The following is a 9,993-nucleotide window of genomic DNA, read 5'->3' as shown; positions in this document are numbered from 1 at the left end:
GTGAGGTTGCCGGGGGGTTTCAACAAAAACCGCGGGGATATCAGTCAGACCTGAATTTTAGACACTGAAGGATGCACATTTACATTGGTGGCGGATAACATTACAGATCTAAACAAACATAATTATGGTAAAAGAATTAAATTTTCTGGAAATGGATGCAAGATAAGTCAAATATTTTCTTATATTTGGTTAGATTTAGGGTTAGTTTTTTTTTTTTTTTTTTTGAATTTTTTAACAGTCGAAATGTTAAACTGTTTTTATTAAAAACTAGGAAATTTATTTCACCAGAGCTATTAAGGTTAATGAATAAAGGTTATGACCTTTTTTGCAACCACCATGTGAAATAATAATTAAATTGTTTCATTGCGAATGGGGGATCAAGAAATTTTCATAAGTTGGTGCCCACTTACTGTCTATTGAGAGGGGCCGATCCCGTCACGCTTCAGTAATTCCCTTAATAAGCAACCAAAATTTTTCGACAAAGGGGAGGGGAGGGCCCCCTGTTCTTTTAAATCCACCTCTGATTGATTTTAACAGTTTCATAGAACAGGGCTATTTTGTGTCAAATATAACCAAGATTTGTGTAGACTGATTTAAATGGGATTTCAAAATGATCACGATCATAATCACAAAGTCATAGGTAATTTATATAAAACGCTGAGCTCCATTTTGAGTAACCAGTTGCTATCAAATTTTAACGATCCAACATTTATATTGTTATAAAAAGTCTAATGTATTTATCATATATGAAGCTCCTAAAAAAGGACTGTGCATCTTAAATAAAACAAAAAACATATGTTAATGTAAATCTTAACACATAGCTGTACATTGGGGCTTATGAGGATACAATCTAGGTATATATTTCAATAACTGAAAATCGGCTTATATATTCAAGCAATATATATTATATATAATTTTTAAACTATTCGTTTAGTTGTTTTAAGAGGGATTTTTTGCTCATTTTGAAATATAGGACAACGGAGTTGGTGTATGTGGGTTCGATTCCCACCCTCTGCATTCATTTAGATCGGCTGGTGCAAAACGGTCAGTTTACCTGAGTGGCCCCTCACTGACTCAGTTATTCTTGTGTCAAAAAGTTCAAGAGGACAACGCCAGGTCTCTATATCTTTCCTTTTCTTTTCGAAGTCCATATACAACAAAACCATGGTATAATTTTCGGTTATTGGGACGTATACTCTTGTTGCATACCCATAGGTAACATTGTACTCTATAGGTTAATACAAAAAAATTCCCTCTGTTCACGAATGCATGTCAGACCTCTATTCAAAAAGAAATGATGAACACGATAGAGAAATCATAAATGCTCTTGTCATTTTGTTTCCTTTTTGACATTTTTTTTTTTAAATATTACCACCAGTAATTTGCAATGTTATACTGAGATTTTTGTTCAGAGATCTGATCGAATAATGTTTAAGGAGACAATTTAATGAAATTTTAGAACAATTCCATTTCATATTCCCTTTGCTTCAAAACACCAAAAATCTTGTCATGATCATAGGTTTTTTTAAGGACTGAAGTTCTGTCATTTTATTGACACGCGTAGGAATATCTGTAAATTAATTTTATTTCGAATCCTAAACTCGAGCCGGAAATGGGATTTCAGTGATTGTATCAGGTCGTTAATTTCCTCCTTTCTGGTGACAGCATTAACGGGTTTCGTCTCATCACAATGATTTTATATGCTATGATTTGTTAATCCTCGTAAAATATTAGATCATAGCTGTCTTAAGGAAACCATACGTAAACGTTTACATTAGACATTATATTTTATTTATAAAACTGGTGAAGTTATCAGTTGATTAAAGAACATTTGTAATATCATTATTTGCGTAAATTAACATACTATGTCTCAGTATATTTTGTTCATTACGATGGTAAAAGCACTTTGAATACGTAATTGTATACTGGCTATTAAAGTTTAAAAAAAATATATTATCAAAGATACAAGGTTTATGATAACACACAGTACCAATGTTACTACATCAGATGCGTGTATCTCTTTGGTGATGTTCCAGGCCAAAAAATGTTTAAAAATCCAAACTGATACCAAACGTTGAAGAGCTAATCCAACAAAAACGACCAAAAATTACAGCAACATTCGGACAAGGAATAAGTTATGCATGAGGGAAAAATAGTCCTTTATCTAAAATTATATTCAGCTAAATTCAAGCTAAAAATATCTATATTCGCAAATAAGTATATCATACATATTAAGTGTAATTTTAGCCCTAGAATTTAATCATTTTGGGGGCTAATTCAACAGTCAAAATTGCACGTCAAACCAAATCGTTCCAAAGAAGACTACGGATAAGACAATCTTAATGTCATTTTACGACCAGTATATTGACGTTGAAAATAATACACTTTGAATTGATTTACATTGTCGTATCGGGACCTTTTATAGCTGACTATGCGTAATGGGCTTTGCGCATTGTTGAAGGCCGTACGGTGATCTATAGTTGTTAATGTCTGTGTCATGTTGGTCTCTTGTGGACAGTTGTCTCATTGGTAATCATACCACATCTTCTTTTTTATATGAAACTTTGGTAATTTCACAATGGAAATGACTCTTAGTTTCATCTTATGATTTCATATTTTACAACAAATGAAAGATCATAAAATTTAAATATCAAGAAAATTTATGTTCAAGTAAAACCTGTTTTTATTATTTTTGTTCTTTGTACGAAAATACATGACAACTTATTGACATAAAATACATAAATATATACAAACTACGATGAACTAGAGCACCGTAAAACTAACAGATGGTATATTATATTTGACCAAGCTGATGTTTGATTATTTACGTGTTAAAGAGCAAAATAATTATATGATTTTGTAGTGTATAAACACTGTTAACTGAATACAACATTTGTCCAAGAATCAAAATGTCTGAATATGTATTTAAAAATTCATAACGGCTTGATATTTTTTAGGACAAGTGGACACATACTAAGAATGAAACTAGGTTCGGCTTTTTTTCAGAATTCAAAATTCAACGTTGAAAAAAAATTTCGAACCTCTCACTATTTCTTTACAGGCACATGAACATAAAATGGGTTTATATTTTATGATACTATATGTAATCTTAAGGAAATGGAGGAACTAAATTTTTAAGTATACAATAAAACAAATTATAGGAAAGGCGCTTAACTCATATAATATAGCTAATTCTATCTTTCAGTGGTTGTCGTTTGTGTCTGTCGAACTGCCATAAAAAAATCGTTCATTTGTATAAATATTCATTTATATTTCATATAAATTATTCAAGTACACTTTAAAAACAGACAGACGGACGGACAGAAAAGCGACGACTCACATTTATTTTGTATGGTTAGCATAATATATGTAATAAAAGAATCTATGAGGTAAAAGGCAGGTAAACTGCAACTTAATAGAGAATTGAAACCACGTAAAAGGAGAAAATAGTCATGTGTTGGTGTTTGCTTTGAATGCTTGACAAAATTGATATCAGAGCCATTATAATAATATAACAACAAAAATATCATAAAAAAACAATACATAAACAGCTGTTGTCGTTGATGTTTAAGTCACAAAAAGAAATTTCAGATAAATCTATTGATACATAAAGATAAAAATTGTAAATGAACCACTTAGTTTAACTCTTGACAGAAAACATACCACAAACAAACAACTGATAACGATAATTATTGTTTAGTAACTTTATTAAATCATCCCTTCGTAATATTTACGGAAGCCTTCACGAGTTGGTTGACCGTCATGGTATATATATTTCACCGATGACGACTGATCTGTTCTAATTGTCTTAAATTATAATCCCATCTCATTTTTCAACAATGTGACATATCGAATTAGACGTGTCATCGAGTTTGTACTCACATCATCACCACAAGTCAGGAGCCTCTGGCCTTTGTCAGTCTTGTATGTTTTTTTAATTTTAGTATCTTGTGTATAATTTGGAGTTTGGTATAATCCATTGATACTGAACCAGTGTACTTATTTGTTTTGAGGGCAGCTGAAGGTTTCTTCGGCTGTTGTCTGCTCTATGGTTGGGTTGTTTATTTTTGACACATAACCAATTTCCATTCTCGATTCTATTAAGGATAAACCTTCTTTTCCCAAGCATCCGAGATCACCCCTTATTTGTGGTGGAGTTCGTGTTGCTCAGTCTTTAATGTTCTAAAGATTTGGCGAAACATTTCAACATTGATATCCGATGATAAATAATATTTCTAAGAATTTGTCTCTGAAAAAGACTCATGGAGTACCGATTTATGTATAAACGATAATTTTTCCAGAATAAATTTCATCGGATACGCCCATTTTTTAAAAACAAAACACACCAACGTCTGAAAGTATAAAAACCAAGATGAATTGAACAAATCGTATAAATCCGTCAAAGCTCAACCTTGAGTTGAACAATTACTAATTCGTTGTTTAGTGTTAACTATATCGGTTCAATCATTGCAAGCTATGACAGAAAATACATTACGGAAGTGTGTATGCAAACCCTACAACAACTTCATGCAATGTTTAAGTTGGTCTATAATGTGCATAATTTTCCTATTTGGATGATTTACTCTAGTAATTGGTGTGCTCTTTATATCTTGCTGTTCGATGTGAGCCAATACTCTGTGTTGAAGGCCGTACTTTGACACATACTGGTTAAACTTTTACACATTGTGACTTGGATGGAGAGTTGTCTCATTGGTACTCACACCAAATCTTCTGATATCTATATCCTAGTCAACACAGATTTATGGCAAATATAGTTGCGAATATAAAAATAAGATGTGGTATCATTTCCTCTGAGACACTTCTCTACCAGAGACAAAATGACACAGAAATACACAACTATTTGTCAACGTCCGGCCTTCAACAATGAGTAAAACCCATACTGCATAGATAGCTTTATAAGGCTGCCACATGACGAAAGTAAAACAATTCAAACGAGAAAATAACAACTTTCCAAGTTTGATTTTTAAATTTTGCTAAATTTTGGTGTTCTTTTCAGTAAATAGATTTATTGTTCTTACAATTGCATCGACTTTAATGTAATCAAAAAAGGAACTGATTGGGAAATTTCAAACTATTAATTTGTTCATTTTTCCGAACGTAGTTATTCCGAAATGAAAATAAATGCTTAAGCAAGTTTATTTTCTTATTATCTTTATAAAATTGGTTGCATGTAATTGCACTTGTTTGCTGTTTGATTGGCAATTGTTTGCTTAATGTCATTTAGCAAATATTTTATTGATATACAAAATAAAAATAAATTAACTATAAATCAGAAAAACGGTTCTGCAAATTTTACCTATATTGCCACTGTGTTCGAATATTATACATTAAATTAACTTTGGGGTCTTGAAAATATGTACTTCAACTACAATACATTTTAGCCATTCAGCAGAATTTAGGGGAAATATGCAAAATCTAATATTGTTGGAATTACAATGTATGTAGCCGTTTCCAACAATTCTCATTTTATCAATTACAAAAAATGAACGTATCATTGATATAATATGTTAACACAACAATTCTGACTACACGACTGGTGAAAAAAAGAATAAAAAAACTTTGATAATTAAAAGACGACTCAAAATTCGTCAAATAAAAATTAAAGAAGAAAGAAAATTAAAGTAAAACGTATATTTAAACATTCATCAGAATTTGAGTATTTTGCTAGAAATTCCTTTTTGAAAAAATAGAAAGTTTCAGGAGTTACTGGCCAAACGTTTTTTAACGCATTACTTATTACTGCATTATAGAACAAGTTCCAAATACACAACATGTAATAAAGCAAATGTTTAAAACATGTGCTGCAAACATCTTTTTAATGTAAAACAGTCTGCATAAAAGATAAGCATTTTTACAAATAATGTGTGTTCAATTACACTAGTAATCCTTAACAAAACGTCAAAGGGCTGAAACAAATAAAAAGACACGAGGAGAAAAAGTCGGCTGAGGATCAAGCGAATAACATGAGTAAAATAAAGCATAATTTTCAAATGATATTTCAATTGATATTTTCTTCAACTCCGTTTTCGCATTTTTATATCAGCACTCGAGCATTTGGCTTATAAGCAACGGCTATTATTGGAGAATAACTGCTGTTGTCTGGTCTATGTTGGGCTGTTGTCTCCTTGACACATTCCCCATTTCCATTCTCAATTTTTGGTTCAATATCAGATATTATGTTAAATCGTGTCGTACATATATGGACAAGATGCATTTGTCATAAAGTGTAAAGATGTATTACTCTGATGCTAGATGCAAAACGAAATTCACAAAAGAGAGCACAACGGAATTGAACAATACTCTTTATATATTTCCGTATGCATTAAAAGAGTTTAGCCATCAGTACGCTGAAATGTATTTATGTGTGATAAGACTTCTGCAACATGAACGAATACTATAGATTCAGAAAAGCTCAAAGAGATATAAGAAGATGTGGTATACGTGCAAATGAGACAACTCTCCATCCGAGTCACAATTTATAAACGTAAACCAGTATAGGTAAACGGCCTTCAACACGTGGCCTTGGCTTACACGGAACAGCAAGTTATAAAGGGCCCCAAAAATGACAGGAAAATCAACGGTCTAATCTATATAAAAACGAAAAACAATTATGAACCATATCAACAAACAGACACGAAACATCACGTTCCTGGCTTAGGACAATTGCAAACAAATGCAGCTGGTTTTAGTGTTTTTATAGGCGCCAACCTTCACCCAACCTAAAAGCAAACGTGTTACATTACAAGGTAGAAAGACACATTATAAAATATTACAGTACATTAAGACGTTTTAGAAAAACTTACCGATGCTGATATCAAACCGATATTCCGATGTCAAAAACTGCTGGGCAATTGTAGATTTTCCAACACCTAAGGCACCCAATATTACAATCTTATAAGGCTTAGGATTTTGTAAAGAACCATCACTATTAGCTAAACTGTTTTGTGAACAGGAACTTGATCCAATTGATAAGGCATATCCATCACCCTCAGATGAAACAATACTGTTTGTACTGCGAGACTTGATGGAATCCCCTCGGTTGACAATGCCTTTCGATGTCACATCAAAAGTTCTAAGTCTATACAAGTCGTGATCTTGATCTTCATAGTTTGTTCTCAAGTTCTTTATTAAAGGCCTCCTGTAGTTGTTTTTCGTTGGTAAACTGCTTGTTCTAGGTCGAATTCCATCAATTTCATAACTCTCAAACGTCTTGTTTTTAGCTTTTTTCATAGAAGTGGATCGCACTCTTGGTTTTGGATTGATATTTTTTTCATTGTACATACTGCAATTATGATCCCCAATCAACGGGCTTGGAACACGTTTCATTTTATCGAAATACATTAGTTTTCCTTCTTCAACTTCTTGCAAATTATGATGCATAATTTTCTTTAACTAGTCGCAACTTTACTATCCCTTCAAATTCCTAAATATTTCCATTTGATATTCTCTAAATTCGCAACTGAATAATATCACTATTTAAACAGCCATTTATAAAAATCAACATCTTTCAATATTTATAACATTCTTACAACAAGTCGGCAATTTCACGATATCTTAAAGTAAACTAAAATTTACCTGCTCTCTGATTGATTGGTATAGATTTCAGCTTACATTTTATTGGTTGACAACGTCTAAGCTTCTCACTGTGTAAGTGAATGTTGATTTTACGCTTTCAGCTAATCGATTGGCTGCATTTAAATACTTCCGATATTCCTTTCTGATGAGAAAGAAGATACAGTATCGACTGAAAATATTTGTTCGATAATTATTTTTAATCTGCCCTTTACTCGTGTATATATACTACTAACAGCTGTAACGTTAGCTATCTTAGAGATCTCTTACATACCATAACATATATATGTGTGTTAATAAAGTGTTGGTTGAATTGTTGCTAAAAGAACGGTCAGTGGCAAATATTAAATACCTTTTTAGGTCATGTACAAAATTACTATTTGCAGTGCAAGAATAAAAGTTGACTTCAAAACAATTGAAGGTGATTATTGTATTTCTTAAATTCAAAATTTTACATTTAGTTGTTCGTTTAAATCATGAAGAGAAATAGTGTGTACATTATATTAAGATTGTCTGTTGCTTTGATATGTCTGCATAAAAATCTAGACCAATTTGTTACATGTTACATCCTTTATTTTATAGCTTTTTTGAATATAATACTCCTAACCTAGGTCAGAAAAAAACAAGTGTATGTGAACTAACTCGTGATACTGCTTGTAACTTAGTTGTAAAATATCAACACTGACAGGGGGACCCGCGGGATTCAATAATCTTAAAACATGATAAAATTTTGGATTAACAATTTATCGTTTTATAATAGAACTCCCATGATATCCATTCATTACATGCAAACCGAAGACTATAAATCAAGAAAATGTAATAAATCAAAGCAACAATCAAACACAGAATAACCAAATCAACAATAATCTGTCACTTATATCAAATTACAAGTTTATGGTTATTGTAAACTTATCTTTGTTTTGTAACAATTTGTGAAGACTCGATTTGTATGCGTAACTTCTATTTTACTTTGTTGTTTGCATGCTCTACAATTTCTCATTGTCATTGCCCCTAATACATATTATATTTTCATTCTATTTTTGTATTTGTTTTTATTTCAAATATCATATGTTCTATCGAAATACTACTATGTATGAATATAATGATGAAAAGATTTTTCTGAATTTGTTGCGTACGGACCCTTGCCATTTCTGTCTAACTATGCTATTTCAGAAGTTTTGTTTGGGTTGGAGGGATTTCGTTGTACTTTGTAAGGAAGCATAGAAACCAATTATTATATATCGAAGTACCAGATGTCCTTTGATTGGTATTCAAATTGAATTGATAATCATCATTGTAGTAGTAAGGAGGATTGTAAATACAGGAAAAAAGAATTCTTAATTATCCTGCACAGTGACAATCATAAACGCGTATCTAGTAATATTATTGTAATCACACTCTAATGGAAAATGGTCATTGTTATATCATAGTTCGTTTCTGTGTGTGTATCATTTTTACGTTGTGTTTCCGTTGAGTCGTTTGTTTTCTCCTACATTTGAGTGTGAATTCACATTACTATAAGACGTGTCCCGGTACTTTTCTGTCCCAAATTCATGTATTTGGTTTTGATGTTCTATTGGTTATTCTCATCGGATTTTGTCTAATGCTTAGTCCGTTGCTATGTGTGTTACATTTGAATGTTGTGTCGTTGTTCTCCTCTTATATTTAATGCGTTTCCCTCAGTTTTAGTTTGTTTTCCCCGATTTTGTTTTTTGTCCATAGATTTACGATTTTTGAACAGCGGTATACTACTGTTGCCTTTATCTAGATTAACCTACATAATGTTAAAACTTACAACTGGAGTTTACATCTCATTGCCTAATTTGTCGAGTAACATTTTCATTAAAACGTATAATTTAATAATTGATTCATCATATTAATTAACTAAACCTGACATGGTCACAATGTCATTATGTCGTGTCATTTGATTATAGTTCAGCATATTATTGTAATACGAAATGGTGATACAATTTCTTATCAAATATATTTATAGATATACATGTCCGGATACTTTTCATTTGAATGTACATTTAAAAGCAGCTATTGTTGCATTTATCGTTCTTTAATTTCTTAAAATGCAAGTTTTCATATAAATATTTTCTTTACGTTTCTATATGATGAGGCATCCTCCAAAAAAGTTAACAATAAGTCGCTTATTATAGGGGTTCATGTTGCTAAGACCTCAGTTTTCTGTCCTGTTCTTTGTTTGTTTTTCTTTTTCTTTTTTAGTCATAGTATTGTTAGTGTTTTTTCAACTAATAGTATTGCTTAAGATGCCAAATTCGGCAATGCTTGTATCTTAAATGATGTGTCATGCCAAAATATTTAAACCACTTATACCTAATACAACAGTTGAAGAGCTGCTAAAACCAAAATGAAATTATAAAAAGAGACAAATCG

Source organism: Mytilus galloprovincialis, chromosome 6 (genome assembly GCF_965363235.1).
Source record: "Mytilus galloprovincialis chromosome 6, xbMytGall1.hap1.1, whole genome shotgun sequence".
Classification (NCBI taxonomy): domain Eukaryota; kingdom Metazoa; phylum Mollusca; class Bivalvia; order Mytilida; family Mytilidae; genus Mytilus; species Mytilus galloprovincialis.
The sequence above is the reverse complement of the archived record's forward strand: the minus strand, read 5'-3'. Positions refer to the sequence as shown.